The sequence below is a fragment of the Telmatherina bonti genome (genome assembly GCF_933228915.1).
Source record: "Telmatherina bonti genome assembly, chromosome: 23".
Lineage (NCBI taxonomy): Eukaryota > Metazoa > Chordata > Actinopteri > Atheriniformes > Telmatherinidae > Telmatherina > Telmatherina bonti.
In genome coordinates, this window is record NC_136632.1 from 28,069,441 (window position 1) to 28,086,087 (window position 16,647).

The window sequence follows — 16,647 nt, forward strand, 5'->3', positions numbered from 1 at the left end:
CTAGGGTGTGATTGATACCAGGTGCTCGGGTGTGAATGATACCAGTTGCTCGGGTGTGATTGATACCAGTTCCTCAGGTGTGATTGATACCAGTTGCTAGGTTGTGATCTGATAGTTGTTGCTCAGGTGTGATTGATACCAGTTGCGTGGGTGTGATTGATACCAGTTGCTAGGGTCTGATCTGATAGTTGTTGCTCAGGTGTGATTGATACCAGTTTCTAGGTGTGATTGATACCAGTTTCTCGGATGTGATTGATACCAGTTGCCAGGGTGTAATTGATACCAGTTGCTGAGGGTGTGATCTGACACCTGTTGCTCGGGTGTGATTGATACCAGTTGCTCGGGTGTGATTGATACCAGTTGCTAGGGTGTGACTGATAGCAGTTGCTAGGGTGTGATTGATACCAGTTGCTGAGGGTGTGATTGATACCAGTTGCTCGGGTGTGATCTGATAGTTGTTGCTCAGGTGTGATTGATACCAGTTGCTGAGGGTGTGATTGATACCAGTTGCTGATGGTGTGATCGTTACCAGTTGCTGAGGGTGTGATTGATACCAGTTGCTGAGGGTGTGATTGATCCCAGTTGCTAGGGTGTGATTGATACCAGTTGCTAGGGTGTGATTGATACCAGTTCCTGAGGGTGTGATTGATACCAGATGCTGAGGGTGTGATTGATACCATTTGCTACGATGTGACTGATACCAGTTACTGAGGGTGTCATTAATACCAGGTGCTGAGGGTGTGATTGATACCAGTTGCTCGGGTGTGATTGATACCAGTTGCAAGGGTGTGATTGATACCAGTTGCTGAGGGTGTGATTGATACCAGTTGCTGAGTGTGTGATTGATACCAGTTGCTAGGATGTGATTGATACCAGTTGCTGAGGGTGTGATTGATACCAGTTGCTAGGGTGTGATTGATACCAGTTGCTGAGGGTGTGATTGATACCAGTTGCTGAGGGTGTTATTGAAACCAGTTGCTGAGGGTGTGATTGATACCACTTGCTAGGGTGTGATTGATACCAGTTGCTAGGGTGTGATTGATACCAGTTGCATGGGTGTGATTGATACCAGTTGCAAGGATGTGATTGATACCAGTTGCTAGGGTGTGATTGATACCAGTTGCTAGGGTGTGATTGATACCAGTTGCTAGGGTGTGATTGATACCAGTTGCTACGATGTGATTGATACCAGTTGCTGAGGATGTGATTGATAACAGTTGCTAGGGTGTGATTGATACCAGTTGCTAGGGTGTGATTGTTACCAGTAGCTAGGGTGTGATTGATACCAGTTGCTTGGATGTGATTGATATCTGTTGCTGAGGGTGTGATTGAGACCAGTTGCTCGGGTGTGATCTGATAGTTTTTGCTCAGGTGTGATTAATACCAGGTGCTGAGGGTGTGATTGATACCAGTTGCTCGGGTGTGATTGATACCAGTTGCTCTTGTGTGATTGATACCAGTTGCTAGGGTGTGATTGATACCAGTTGCTGAGGGTGTGATTGATACCAGTTGCTAGGATGTGATTGATACCAGTTGCTACGATATGATTTATACCAGTTGCTGAGGGTATGATTGATACCAGTTGCTATGGTGTGATTGATCCCAGTTGCTCGGGTATGATTGATCCCAGTTGCTAGGGTGTGATTGATACCAGTTGCGAGGGTGTGATTGATACCAGTTTCTGAGGGTGTGATTGATACCAAATGTTGAGGGTGTGATTGATACCATTTGCTACGATGTGACTGATACCAGTTGCTGAGGGTGTCATTGATACCAGTTGCTGAGGGTGTGATTGATACCAGTTGCTACGGTGTTAATGCTACCAGGTGCTGAGGGTGTGATTGATACCAGTTACTCGGGTGTTATTGATAACAGTTGCTAGGGTGTGATTGATACCAGTTGCTTAGGGTGTGATTGATACGAGTTGCTGAGGGTGTGATTGATACCAGTTGCTAGGATGTGATTGATACCAGTTGCTGAGGGTGTGATTGATACCAGTTGCTAGGGTGTGATTGATACCAGTTGCTCAGGTGTGATTCATACCAGTTGCTGAGGGTGTTATTGATACCAGTTGCTGAGGGTGTGATTGATACCAGTTGCTAAGGTGCGATTGATACCAGTTGCTAGGGTGTGATTGATACCAGTTGCTCGGGTGTGATCTGATAGTTGTTGCTCAGGTGTGATTGATACCAGTTGCTAGGTTGTGATTAATACCAGTTGCTACGATGTGATTTACACCAGTTGCTGAGGGTGTGATTGATACCAGTTGCTGACGGTGTGATTGATCCCAGTTGCTAGGGTGTGATTGATACCAGTTGCTGAGGGTGTGATTGATACCAGTTGCTACGGTGTTATTGATACCAGGTGCTGAGGGTGTGATTGATACCAGTTGCTCGGGTGTGATTGATACCAGTTGTTAGGTTGTGATTGATACCAGTTGCTAGGGTGTGATTGATACCAGTTGCTAGGGTGTGATTGATACCAGTTGCTAGGCTGTGATTGATACCAGTTGCTAGGGTGTGATTGATACTAGTTGCTGGGGTGTGATCTGATAGTTGTTGCTCAGGTGTGATTGATACCAGTTGCTGAGGGTGTGATTGATACCAGTTGCTAGGATGTGATTGATACCAGTTGCTACGATGTGATTGACACCAGTTGCTGAGGGTGTGATTGATACCAGTTGCTGACGGTGTGATTGATACTAGTTGCTGAGGGTGTGATTGATCCCAGTTGCTAGGGTGTGATTGATACCAGTTGCTAGGGTGTGATTGATACCAGTTCCTGAGGGTGTGATTGATACCAGATGCTGAGGGTGTGATTGATACCTTTTGCTACGATGTGACTGATACCAGTTGCTGAGGGTGTCATTGATACCAGTTGCTCGGGTGTGATTGATACCAGTTGCTACGGTGTTATTGATGCCAGGTGCTGAGGGTGTGATTGATACCAGTTGCTAGGGTGTGATTGATACCAGTTGCTAGGGTGTGATTGATACCAGTTGCTAGGATGTGATTGATACCAGTTTCTAGGATGTGATTGATAACAGTTGCTAGGGTGTGATTGATACCAGTTGCTCGGGTGTGATTGATACCAGTTGCTAGGGTGTACTTAATACCAGTTGCTGAGGGTGTGATTGAGACCAGTTGCTCGGGTGTGATTGATACCAGTTGCTGAGGGTGTGATTGATACCAGTTGCTAGGGTGTGATTGATACCAGTTGCTAGGTTGTGATCTGATAGTTGTTGCTCAGGTGTGATTGATACCAGTTGCGTGGGTGTGATTGATACCAGTTGCTAGGGTCTGATCTGATAGTTATTGCTCAGGTGTGATTGATACCAGTTTCTAGGTGTGATTGATACCAGTTTCTCGGATGTGATTGATACCAGTTGCCAGGGTGTAATTGATACCAGTTGCTGAGGGTGTGATCTGACACCTGTTGCTCGGGTGTGATTGATACCAGTTGCTCGGGTGTGATTGATACCAGTTGCTAGGGTGTGACTGATAGCAGTTGCTAGGGTGTGATTGATACCAGTTGCTGAGGGTGTGATTGATACCAGTTGCTCGGGTGTGATCTGATAGTTGTTGCTCAGGTGTGATTGATACCAGTTGCTGAGGGTGTGATTGATACCAGTTGCTGAGGGTGTGATCGTTACCAGTTGCTGAGGGTGTGATTGATACCAGTTGCTGAGGGTGTGATTGATCCCAGTTGCTGAGGGTGTGATTGATACCAGTTGCTAGGGTGTGATTGATACCAGTTCCTGAGGGTGTGATTGATACCAGATGCTGAGGGTGTGATTGATACCATTTGTTACGATGTGACTGATACCAGTTACTGAGGGTGTCATTAATACCAGGTGCTGAGGGTGTGATTGATACCAGTTGCAAGGGTGTGATTGATACCAGTTGATGAGGGTGTGATTGATACCAGTTGCTGAGTGTGTGATTGATACCAGTTGCTAGGATGTGATTGATACCAGTTGCTGAGGGTGTGATTGATACCAGTTGCTGAGGGTGTGATTGATACCAGTTGCTGAGGGTGTGATTGATACCAGTTGCTGAGGGTGTTATTGAAACCAGTTGCTGAGGGTGTGATTGATACCACTTGCTAGGGTGTGATTGATACCAGTTGCTAGGGTGTGATTGATACCAGTTGCATGGGTGTGATTGATACCAGTTGCAAGGATGTGATTGATACCAGTTGCTAGGGTGTGATTGATACCAGTTGCTAGGGTGTGATTGATACCAGTTGCTAGGGTGTGATTGATACCAGTTGCTACGATGTGATTGATACCAGTTGCTGAGGATGTGATTGATAACAGTTGCTAGGGTGTGATTGATACCAGTTGCTAGGGTGTGATTGTTACCAGTAGCTAGGGTGTGATTGATACCAGTTGCTTGGATGTGATTGATATCTGTTGCTGAGGGTGTGATTGAGACCAGTTGCTCGGGTGTGATCTGATAGTTTTTGCTCAGGTGTGATTAATACCAGGTGCTGAGGGTGTGATTGATACCAGTTGCTCGGGTGTGATTGATACCAGTTGCTCTTGTGTGATTGATACCAGTTGCTAGGGTGTGATTGATACCAGTTGCTGAGGGTGTGATTGATACCAGTTGCTAGGATGTGATTGATACCAGTTGCTACGATATGATTTATACCAGTTGCTGAGGGTATGATTGATACCAGTTGCTATGGTGTGATTGATACCAGTTGCTCGGGTATGATTGATCCCAGTTGCTAGGGTGTGATTGATACCAGTTGCTAGGGTGTGATTGATACCAGTTGCTGAGGGTGTCATTGATACCAGTTGCTGAGGGTGTGATTGATACCAGTTGCTACGGTGTTAATGCTACCAGGTGCTGAGGGTGTGATTGATACCAGTTACTCGGGTGTTATTGATAACAGTTGCTAGGGTGTGATTGATACCAGTTGCTTAGGGTGTGATTGATACGAGTTGCTGAGGGTGTGATTGATACCAGTTGCTAGGATGTGATTGATACCAGTTGCTGAGGGTGTGATTGATACCAGTTGCTAGGGTGTGATTGATACCAGTTGCTCAGGTGTGATTCATACCAGTTGCTGAGGGTGTTATTGATACCAGTTGCTGAGGGTGTGATTGATACCAGTTGCTAAGGTGCGATTGACACCAGTTGCTAGGGTGTGATTTATACCAGTTGCTCGGGTGTGATCTGATAGTTGTTGCTCAGGTGTGATTGATACCAGTTGCTAGGTTGTGATTAATACCAGTTGCTACGATGTGATTTACACCAGTTGCTGAGGGTGTGATTGATACCAGTTGCTGACGGTGTGATTGATCCCAGTTGCTAGGGTGTGATTGATACCAGTTGCTAGGGTGTGATTGATACCAGTTGCTACGGTGTTATTGATACCAGGTGCTGAGGGTGTGATTGATACCAGTTGCTCGGGTGTGATTGATACCAGTTGCTAGGGTGTGATTGATACCAGTTGCTAGGGTGTGATTGATACCAGTTGCTAGGCTGTGATTGATACCAGTTGCTAGGGTGTGATTGATACTAGTTGCTGGGGTGTGATCTGATAGTTGTTGCTCAGGTGTGATTGATACCAGTTGCTGAGGGTGTGATTGATACCAGTTGCTAGGATGTGATTGATACCAGTTGCTACGATGTGATTGACACCAGTTGCTGAGGGTGTGATTGATACCAGTTGCTGACGGTGTGATTGATACCAGTTGCTGAGGGTGTGATTGATCCCAGTTGCTAGGGTGTGATTGATACCAGTTGCTAGGGTGTGATTGATACCTTTTGCTACCATGTGACTGATACCAGTTGCTGAGGGTGTCATTGATACCAGTTGCTCGGGTGTGATTGATACCAGTTGCTACGGTGTTATTGATGCCAGGTGCTGAGGGTGTGATTGATACCAGTTGCTAGGGTGTGATTGATACCAGTTGCTAGGGTGTGATTGATACCAGTTGCTAGGATGTGATTGATACCAGTTTCTAGGATGTGATTGATAACAGTTGCTAGGGTGTGATTGATACCAGTTGCTCGGGTGTGATTGATACCAGTTGCTAGGGTGTACTTAATACCAGTTGCTGAGGGTGTGATTGAGACCAGTTGCTCGGGTGTGATTGATACCAGTTGCTAGGGTGTGATTGATACCAGTTGCTAGGGTGTGATTGATACCAGTTGCTAGGATGTGATTGATACTAGTTGCTAAGGTGTGATTGTTACCAGTTGCTAGGGTGTGATTGATACCAGTTGCTAGGATGTGATTGATACCTTTTGCTGAGGGTGTGATTTACACCAGTTGCTGAGGATGTGATTGATACCAGTTGCTGAGGGTGTGATTTATACCACTTGCTAGGGTGTGATTGATACTAGTTGCTAGGGTTTGATTGATACCAGTTGCTAGGGTGTGATTGATACCAGTTGCTAGGGTGTGATTGATACCAGTTGCAAGGATGTGATTGATACCAGTTACTAGGGTGTGATTGATACCAGTTGCTAGGGTGTGATTGATACCAGTTGCTAGGGTGTGATTGATACCAGTTGCTACGATGTGAATGATACCAGTTTCTAGGATGTGATTGATACCAGTTGTTAGGGTGTGATTGATACCAGTTGCTACGATGTGAATGATACCAGTTTCTAGGATGTGATTGATACCAGTTGCTCGGGTGTGATTGATACCAGTTGCTCGGGTGTGATTGATACCAGTTGCTAGGGTGTGATTAATACCAGTTGCTGAGGGTGTGATTGATACCAGTTGCTCGGGTGTGATTGATACCAGTTGCTAGGGTGTGATTGATACCAGTTGCTAGGGTGTGATTGATACCAGTTGCTAGGATGTGATTGATACCAGTTGCTGAGAGTTTGATTGTTACCTGTTGCTAGGGTGTGATTGACACCAGTTGCTAGGATGTGATTGATACCTGTTGCTGAGGGTGTGATTCATTCCAGTTGCTGAGGGTGTGATTGATACCAGTTGCTATGGTGTGATTGATACCTGTTGCTCGGGTGTGATTGATACCAGTTGCTAGGGTTTGATCTGATAGTTTCTTGTCAGGTGTGATTGATACCAGTTGCTACGGTGTGATCTGATAGTGTTTGCTCAGGTGTGATTGATACCAGTTGCTAGTGTGTGATTGATACCAGTTGCTCGGGTGTGATTGATACCAGTTGCTAGGGTGTGATTGATACCAGTTCCTCTGGTGTGATTGATACCAGTTGCTAGGGTGTGATCTGATAGTTGTTGCTCAGGTGTGATTGATACCAGTTGCTAGGGTGTGATTGATACCAGTTGCTAGGGTGTGATTGATACCAGTTGCTAGGGTGTGATTGATACCAGTTCCTCGGGTGTGATTGATACCAGTTGCTGAGGATGTGATTGATACCAGTTGCTACGATGTGATTGATACCAGTTGCTGAGGGTGTGATTGATACCAGTTGCTGAGGGTGTGATTGATACCAGTTGCTGAGGGTGTGATTGATCCCAGTTGCTAGGGTGTGATTGATACCAGTTGCTAGGGTGTGATTGATACCAGTTCCTGAGGGTGTGATTGATACCAGATGCTGAGGGTGTGATTGATACCAGTTGCTGAGGGTGTGATTGATACCAGATGCTGAGGGTGTGATTGAAACCAGTTCCTATGGTGTGATTGATACCAGTTGCTCGGGTGTGATTGATACCAGTTCTAGGGTGTGATCTGATAGTTTATGCTCAGGTGTGATTGATACCAGTTGCTCGGGTGTGATTGATACCAGTTGCTCGGATGTGATTGATACCAGTTACAAGGGTGTGATTGATACCAGTTGCTAGGGTGTAATTGATAACAGTTGCTAGGGTGTGACTGATACCGGTTGCTGAGGGTGTTATTGATACCAGTTGCTAGGGTGTCATTGATACCAGTTGCTATGGTATGATTGATACCAGTTGCTAGAGTGTGATCTGATAGTTGTTGCTCAGGTGTGATTGACACCAGTTGCTAGGGTGTGATTGATACCAGTTGCGTGGGTGTGATTGATACCAGCTGCTAGGGTGTGATCTGATAGTTGTGGCTCAGGTGTGATTGATACCAGTTGCTAGGTGTGATTGATACCAGTTTCTCGGATGTGATTGATACCAGTTGCAAGGGTGTGATTGATACCAGTTGCTAGGGTGTGCTTAATACCAGTTGCTGAGGGTGTGATTGAGACCAGTTGCTCGGGTGTGATTGATACCAGTTGCTAGGGTGTGATTGATACCAGTTGCTAGGGTGTGATTGATACCAGTTGCTCGGGTGTGATCTGATAGTTGTTGCTCAGGTGTGATTGATACCAGTTGCTGAGGGTGTGATTGATACCAGTTGCTCGGGTGTGATTGATACCAGTTGCTAGGATGTGATTGATACCAGTTGCTCGGGTGTGACTGATACCAGTTTCTCGGGTGTGATTGATACCAGTTACTAGGGTGTATTTGATACCAGTTGCTAGGGTGTAATTGATAACAGTTGCTAGGGTGTGACTGATACCAGTTGCTAGGGTGTGATTGATACCAGTTGCTAGGGTGTGATCTGATAGTTGTTGCTCAGGTGTGATTGATACCAGTTGCTAGGGTGTGATTGATACCAGTTTCTAGGATGTGATTGATACCAGTTGCTAGGGTGTGATTGATACCAGTTGCTCGGGTGTGATTGATACCAGTTGCTAGGATGTGATTGATACCAGTTGCTCGGGTGTGACTGATACCAGTTGCTAGGGTGTGATTGATAGTGGTTGCTCAGGTGTGATTGATACCAGTTGCTAGGGTGTGACTGATACCAGTTGCTAGGGTGCGATTGATACCATTTGCTATGGTGTGATCTGATAGTAGGTGCTCAGGTGTGATTGATACCAGTTGCTGGGGTGTGATTGATACCAGTTGCTAGGTGTTATTGATACCAGTTGCTCGGATGTGATTGATACCAGTTGCTGAGGGTGTAATTGATACTAGTTGCTTAGGATGTGATCTGACACCTGTTGCTCGGGTGTGATTGATACCAGTTGCTAGGGTGTGATTGATACCAGTTGCTAGGGTGTGATTTATACCACTTGCTAGGGTGTGATTGATACCAGTTGCTAGGGTTTGATTGATACCAGTTGCTAGGGTGTGATTGATACCAGTTGCTAGGGTGTGATTGATACCAGTTGCAAGGATGTGATTGATACCAGTTACTAGGGTGTGATTGATACCAGTTGCTAGGGTGTGATTGATACCAGTTGCTAGGGTGTGATTGATACCAGTTGCTAAGATGTGAATGATACCAGTTTCTAGGATGTGATTGATACCAGTTGCTAGGGTGTGATTGATACCAGTTGCTACGATGTGAATGATACCAGTTTCTAGGATGTGATTGATACCAGTTGCTAGGGTGTGATTGATACCAGTTGCTCGGGTGTGATTGATACCAGTTGCTAGGGTGTGATTAATACCAGTTGCTGAGGGTGTGATTGATACCAGTTGCTCGGGTGTGATTGATACCAGTTGCTAGGGTGTGATTGATACCAGTTGCTAGGGTGTGATTGATACCAGTTGCTAGGATGTGATTGATACCAGTTGCTGAGAGTTTGATTGTTACCTGTTGCTAGGGTGTGATTGATACCAGTTGCTAGGATGTGATTGATACCTGTTGCTGAGGGTGTGATTCATTCCAGTTGCTGAGGGTGTGATTGATACCAGTTGCTATGGTGTGATTGATACCAGTTGCTCGGGTGTGATTGATACCAGTTGCTAGGGTTTGATCTGATAGTTTCTTGTCAGGTGTGAGTGATACCAGTTGCTACAGTGTGATCTGATAGTGTTTGCTCAGGTGTGATTGATACCAGTTGCTAGGGTGTGATTGATACCAGTTTTAGGATGTGATTGATACCAGTTGCTAGGGTGTGATTGATACCAGTTGCTCGGGTGTGATTGATACCAGTTGCTAGGATGTGATTGATACCAGTTACTCGGGTGTGACTGATACCAGTTGCTCGGGTGTGATTGATACCAGTTACTAGGGTGTATTTGATACCAGTTGCTAGGGTGTAATTGATAACAGTTGCTAGGGTGTGACTGATACCAGTTGCTAGGGTGTGATTGATACCAGTTGCTAGGGTGTGATCTGATAGTTGTTGCTCAGGTGTGATTGATACCAGTTGTTAGGGTGTGATTGATACCAGTTTCTAGGATGTGATTGATACCAGTTGCTAGGGTGTGATTGATACCAGTTGCTCGGGTGTGATTGATACCAGTTGCTAGGATGTGATTGATACCAGTTGCTCGGGTGTGACTGATACCAGTTGCTAGGGTGTGATTGATAGTAGTTGCTCAGGTGTGATTGATACCAGTTGCTAGGGTGTGACTGATACCAGTTGCTAGGGTGCGATTGATACCATTTGCTATGGTGTGATCTGATAGTAGTTGCTCAGGTGTGATTGATACCAGTTGCTGGGGTGTGATTGATACCAGTTGCTAGGTGTGATTGATACCAGTTGCTCGGATGTGATTGATACCAGTTGCTGAGGGTGTTATTGATACTAGTTGCTTAGGATGTGATCTGACACCTGTTGCTCGGGTGTGATTGATACCAGTTGCTAGGATGTGATTGATACCAGTTGCTACGATGTGATTAATACCAGTTGCTGAGGGTGTGATTGATACCAGTTGCTGAGGGTCTAATTAATAGCAGTTGCTGAGGGTGTGATTGATACCAGGTGCTACGATGTGACTGATACTAGTTGCTGAGGGTGTGATTGATACCAGTTGCTGAGGGTGTGATTGATACCAGTTGCTAGGGTTTGATTGATACCAGTTGCTACGATGTGATTGTTACCAGTTCCTAGGCTGTAATTGATAACGGTTGCTAGGATGTGGTTGATACTAGTTGCTGAGGGTGTGATTGATACCAGTTGCTCGGGTGTAATTGATAACAGTTGCTCGGGTGTGATTGATACCAGTTGCTAGGATGTGATTTATACCAGTTCCTAGAATGTGATTGATACCAGTTGCTCAGGTGTGATTGATACCATTTGCTCGGGTGTGATTGATACCAGTTGCTTGGGTGGGATTAATACCTTTTGCTGAGGGTGTGATTGATACCAGTTGCCCGGGTGTGATTGATAGCAGTTGCTAGGGTGTGATTGATACCAGTTTCTAGGGTGTGATTGATACCAGTTGCTTGGATGTGATTGATACCAGTTGCTGAGAGTGTGATTGTTACGAGTTGCCAGGGTGTGATTGATACCAGTTGCTTGGATGTGATTGATACCAGTTGCTGAGAGTGTGATTGATACCAGTTGCTACGGTGTTATTGATACCAGGTGCTGAGGGTGTGATTGATACCAGTTGCTGAGGGTGTGATTGATACCTTTTGCTACGATGTGACTGAAGCCAGTTGCTGAGGGTGTCATTGATACCAGTTGCTGAGGGTGTGATTGATACCAGTTGCTACTGTGTTATTGATACCAGGTGCTGAGGGTGTGATTGATACCAGTTGCTCGGGTGTGATTGATACCAGTTGCTAGGGTGTGATTGATACCAGTTGCTAGGATGTGATTGATACCAGTTTCTAGGATGTGATTGATAACAGTTGCTAGGGTGTGATTGATACCAGTTGCTAGGGTGTGATTGATACCAGTTGCGTGGGTGTGATTGATACCAGTTGCTAGGGTGTGATTGATACCAGTTGCTCGGGTGTGATCTGATAGTTGTTGCTCAGGTGTGATTGATACCAGTTGCTGAGGGTGTGATTGATACCAGTTGCTAGGATGTGATTGATACCAGTTGCTACGATGTGATTGACACCAGTTGCTGAGGGTGTGATTGATACCAGTTGCTGAGGGTGTGATTGATACCAGTTGCTGAGGGTGTGATTGATCCCAGTTGCTAGGGTGTGATTGATACCAGTTGCTAGGGTGTGATTGATACCAGTTCCTGAGGGTGTGATTGATACCAGATGCTGAAGGTGTGATTGATACCTTTTGCTACGATGTGACTGATACCAGTTGCTGAGGGTGTCATTGATACCAGTTGCTCGGGTGTGATTGATACCAGTTGCTACGGTGTTATTGATGCCAGGTGCTGAGGGTGTGATTGATACCAGTTGCTCGGGTGTGATTGATACCAGTTGCTAGGGTGTGATTGATACCAGTTGCTAGGATGTGATTGATGCCAGTTTCTAGGATGTGATTGATACCAGTTGCTAGGGTGTGATTGATACCAGTTGCTCGGGTGTGATTGATACCAGTTGCTAGGGTGTGCTTAATACCAGTTGCTGAGGGTGTGATTGAGACCAGTTGCTCGGGTGTGATTGATACCAGTTGCTAGGGTGTGATTGATACCAGTTGCTAGGGTGTGATTGATACCAGTTGCTAGGATGTGATTGATACCAGTTGCTAAGGTGTGATTGTTACCAGTTGCTAGGGTGTGATTGATACCAGTTGCTAGGATGTGATTGATACCTGTTGCTGAGGGTGTGATTTATACCAGTTGCTGAGGATGTGATTGATACCAGTTGCTGAGGGTGTGATTTATACCACTTGCTAGGGTGTGATTGATACCAGTTGCTCGGGTTTGATTGATACCAGTTGCTAGGGTGTGATTGATACCAGTTGCTAGGGTGTGATTGATACCAGTTGCAAGGATGTGATTGATACCAGTTACGAGGGTGTGATTGATACCAGTTGCTAGGGTGTGATTGATACCAGTTGCTAGGGTGTGATTGATACCAGTTGCTAGGGTGTGATTGATACCAGTTGCCACGATGTGAATGATACCAGTTTCTAGGATGTGATTGATACCAGTTGCTAGGGTGTGATTGATACCAGTTGCTACGATGTGAATGATACCAGTTTCTAGGATGTGATTGATACCAGTTGCTAGGGTGTGATTGATACCAGTTGCTCGGGTGTGATTGATACCAGTTGCTCGGGTGTGATTAATACCAGTTGCTGAGGGTGTGATTGATACCAGTTGCTCGGGTGTGATTGATACCAGTTGCTAGGGTGTGATTGATACCAGTTGCTAGGGTGTGATTGATACCAGTTGCTAGGATGTGATTGATACCAGTTGCTGAGAGTTTGATTGTTACCAGTTACTAGGGTGTGATTGATACCAGTTGCTCGGGTGTGATTGATACCTGTTGCTGAGGGTGTGATTCATACCCGTTACTGAGGGTGTGATTGATACCAGTTGCTATGGTGTGATTGATACCAGTTGCTCGGGTGTGATTGATACCAGTTGCTAGGGTTTGATCTGATAGTTTCTTGTCAGGTGTGATTGATACCAGTTGATAGGGTGTGATCTGATAGTGTTTGCTCAGGTGTGATAGATACCAGTTGCTAGGTTGTGATTGATACCAGTTTCTAGGATGTGATTGATACCAGTTGCTAGGGTGTGATTGATACCAGTTGCTCGGGTGTGATTGATACCAGTTGCTGGGATGTGATTGATACCAGTTGCTCGGGTGTGACTGATACCAGTTGCTCGGGTGTGATTGATACCAGTTACTAGGGTGTGATTGATACCAGTTGCTAGGGTGTAATTGATAACAGTTGCTAGGGTGTGACTGATACCAGTTGCTAGGGTGTGATTGATACCAGTTGCTAGGGTGTGATCTGATAGTTGTTGCTCAGGTGTGATTGATACCAGTTGCTAGGGTGTGATTGATACCAGTTTCTAGGATGTGATTGATACCAGTTGCTAGGGTGTGATTGATACCAGTTGCTCGGGTGTGATTGATACCAGTTGCGAGGATGTGATTGATACCAGTTGCTCGGGTGTGACTGATACCAGTTGCTAGGGTGTGATTGATAGTAGTTGCTCAGGTGTGATTGATACCAGTTGCTAGGGTGTGACTGATACCAGTTGCTAGGGTGCGATTGATACCATTTGCTATGGTGTGATCTGATAGTAGTTGCTCAGGTGTGATTGATACCAGTTGCTGGGGTGTGATTGATACCAGTTGCTAGGTGTGATTGATACCAGTTGCTCGGATGTGATTGATACCAGTTGCTGAGGGTGTAATTGATACTAGTTGCTTAGGATGTGATCTGACACCTGTTGCTCGGGTGTGATTGATACCAGTTGCTAGGATGTGATTGATACCAGTTGCTACGATGTTATTAATACCAGTTGCTGAGGGTATGATTAATAGCAGTTGCTGAGGGTGTGATTGATACCAGTTGCTACGATGTGACTGATACTAGTTGCTGAGGGTGTGATTGATACCAGTTGCTGAGGGTGTGATTGATACCAGTTGCTAGGGTTTGATTGATACCAGTTGCTACGATGTGATTGTTACCAGTTCCTAGGCTGTAATTGATAACGGTTGCTAGGATGTGGTTGATACTAGTTGCTGAGGGTGTGATTGATACCAGTTGCTCGGGTGTAATTGATAACAGTTGCTCGGGTGTGATTGATACCAGTTGCTAGGATGTGATTTATACCAGTTCCTAGAATGTGATTGATACCAGTTGCTCAGGTGTGATTGATACCAGTTGCTAGGGTGTGATTGATACCAGTTGCTAGGGTGTGATTAATACCTTTTGCTGAGGGTGTGATTGATACCAGTTGCCCAGGTGTGATTGATACCAGTTGCTAGGGTGTTATTGATACCAGTTGCTAGGGTGTGATTGATACCAGTTGCTTGGATGTGATTGATACCAGTTGCTGAGAGTGTGATTGTTACCAGTTGCTCGGGTGTGATTGATACCAGTTGCTAGGATGTGATTGATACCTGTTGCTGAGGGTGTGATTTATACCAGTTGCTGAGGGTGTGATTGATACCAGTTGCTATGGTGTGATTGATACCAGTTGCTCGGGTGTGATTGATACCAGTTGCTAGGGTTTGATCTGATAGTTTCTTGTCGGGTGTGATTGATACCAGTTGCTAGGGTGTGATCTGATAGTGTTTGCTCAGGTGTGATTGATACCAGTTGCTAGGGTGTGATTGATACCAGTTTCTAGGATGTGATTGATACCAGTTGCTAGGGTGTGATTGATACCAGTTGCTCGGGTGTGATTGATACCAGTTGCTAGGATGTGATTGATACCAGTTGCTCGGGTGTGACTGATACCAGTTGCTCGGGTGTGATTGATACCAGTTACTAGGGTGTATTTGATACCAGTTGCTAGGGTGTAATTGATAACAGTTGCTAGGGTGTGACTGATACCAGTTGCTAGGGTGTGATTGATGCCAGTTGCTAGGGTGTGATCTGATAGTTGTTGCTCAGGTGTGATTGATACCAGTTGCTAGGGTGTGATTGATACCAGTTTCTAGGATGTGATTGATACCAGTTGCTAGGGTGTGCATGATACCAGTTGCTCGGGTGTGATTGATACCAGTTGCTAGGATGTGATTGATACCAGTTGCTCGGGTGTGACTGATACCAGTTGCTAGGGTGTGATTGATAGTAGTTGCTCAGGTGTGATTGATACCAGTTGCTAGGGTGTGACTGATACCAGTTGCTAGGGTGCGATTGATACCATTTGCTATGGTGTGATCTGATAGTAGTTGCTCAGGTGTGATTGATACCAGTTGCTGGGGTGTGATTGATACCAGTTGCTAGGTGTGATTGATACCAGTTGCTCGGATGTGATTGATACCAGTTGCTGAGGGTGTAATTGATACTAGTTGCTTAGGATGTCATCTGACACCTGTTGCTCGGGTGTGATTGATACCAGTTGCTAGGATGTGATTGATACCAGTTGCTACGATGTGATTAATACCAGTTGCTGAGGGTGTGATTGATACCAGTTGCTGAGGGTATAATTAATAGCAGTTGCTGAGGGTGTGATTGATACCAGGTGCTACGATGTGACTGATACTAGTTGCTGAGGGTGTGATTGATACCAGTTGCTGAGGGTGTGATTGATACCAGTTGCTAGGGTTTGATTGATACCAGTTGCTACGATGTGATTGTTACCAGTTCCTAGGCTGTAATTGATAACCGTTGCTAGGATGTGGTTGATACTAGTTGCTGAGGGTGTGATTGATACCAGTTGCTCGGGTGTAATTGATAACAGTTGCTCGGGTGTGATTGATACCAGTTGCTAGGATGTGATTTATACCAGTTCCTAGAATGTGATTGATACCAGTTGCTCAGGTGTGATTGATACCATTTGCTCGGGTGTGATTGATACCAGTTGCTCGGGTGTGATTGATACCAGTTGCTAGGGTGTGATTAATACCAGTTGCTGAGGGTGTGATAGATACCAGTTGCTCGGGTGTGATTGATACCAGTTGCTAGGGTGTGATTGATACCAGTTGCTAGGGTGTGATTGATACCAGTTGCTAGGATGTGATTGATACCAGTTGCTGAGAGTTTGATTGTTACCAGTTACTAGGGTGTGATTGATACCAGTTGCTCGGGTGTGATTGATACCTGTTGCTGAGGGTGTGATTCATACCCGTTACTGAGGGTGTGATTGATACCAGTTGCTATGGTGTGATTGATACCAGTTGCTCGGGTGTGATTGATACCAGTTGCTAGGGTTTGATCTGATAGTTTCTTGTCAGGTGTGATTGATACCAGTTGATAGGGTGTGATCTGATAGTGTTTGCTCAGGTGTGATAGATACCAGTTGCTAGGTTGTGATTGATACCAGTTTCTAGGATGTGATTGATACCAGTTGCTAGGGTGTGATTGATACCAGTTGCTCGGGTGT